This window comes from Gossypium arboreum, chromosome 8 (assembly GCF_025698485.1).
Source record: "Gossypium arboreum isolate Shixiya-1 chromosome 8, ASM2569848v2, whole genome shotgun sequence".
Taxonomy (NCBI): domain Eukaryota; kingdom Viridiplantae; phylum Streptophyta; class Magnoliopsida; order Malvales; family Malvaceae; genus Gossypium; species Gossypium arboreum.
The window spans coordinates 94,885,317-94,886,278 of NC_069077.1; the positions used below are offsets into that span (position 1 = coordinate 94,885,317).

The 962-nt window shown below is 38.4% G+C and overlaps 1 non-coding gene across 1 annotated transcript; it reads left to right on the forward strand.

Annotated features, from left to right (window-relative positions):
* The first annotated feature begins 353 nt into the window (after positions 1-353).
* Positions 354-460, forward strand: LOC128279923 (small nucleolar RNA R71). The gene has a single exon (XR_008270108.1). It is a non-coding gene; the product is annotated as a small nucleolar RNA R71 (small nucleolar RNA).
* The last annotated feature ends 502 nt before the right edge of the window (positions 461-962 follow it).

A 962-nucleotide genomic window follows, 5' to 3' on the forward strand; every position in this document is an offset into this window, starting at 1 on the left:
TGCCAGGGTTGACGGATGGACAATTTGTGTTGTGCACTCCTCCTCCATTTGAATCACACCTCAACACTGGATGTACCTGAGTAGAACCATACAAACCATCAATCTTTTTATTTAAAAGTTCTAACTAGTTAGATAGCAAAGTGACCGCGTCGAGGTTGAAAACACCAGCTACTTTTGTCGGCTTCGTTCTAATGACTTGCCACTGATAGTTATTCAGTGACATCTCTTCAATAAATTCATAAGCCTCTTCAGGTGTTTTGTTGTTTAAATTTCCAACGGCAGCTACGTCGATAAGTTGCCTTGTTGAAGGGTTCACACCATTGTAAAAAGTCTGAACCTACAGCCATAGAGGTAACCCATGGTGAGGGCACCTTCTTAATAAGTCCTTGTATCTCTCTCATGCATCATAAAGAGTTTCTAGATCCATATGCACAAAAGAAGAGATATCATTCCTCAATTTAGCCATTTTAGCCGGCGAAAAATATTTAAGAAAAAAATTTTCAGTCATTTGTTCCCAAGTAGTGATTGACCCTCGTGGTAACAAGTTTAACCACTGTTTATCCTTATTTCTTAATGAAAAGGGAAACAACTGAAGGCAAATGGCATCATCAGAAATGCCATTGATCTTAAAAGTGTCGTAGAATTCCAGGAAATTTGCTAAATGAGTGTTTGGATCATCGTCCTGCAAACCATCAAACTGAACAAACTGTTATATCATTTGAATAGTGTTAGGTTTCAGTTCAAAATTATTTACAGCAACAGCAGGTCTGACTATACTCGATTCAGTTCCTGTTAAAGTAGGTTTAGCATAATCATACATAGTACGAGGAGCAGGATCCTGATTTACTGGATTTGCAGCAACCACAGGAGGTAGCAGATTATTCTGATTTTTAGCCATCTCCTCGGTATTAGTGTGAATATTTCCCTCTCATTCTTCCTCTATGTATTGTAGGTTTCACCTT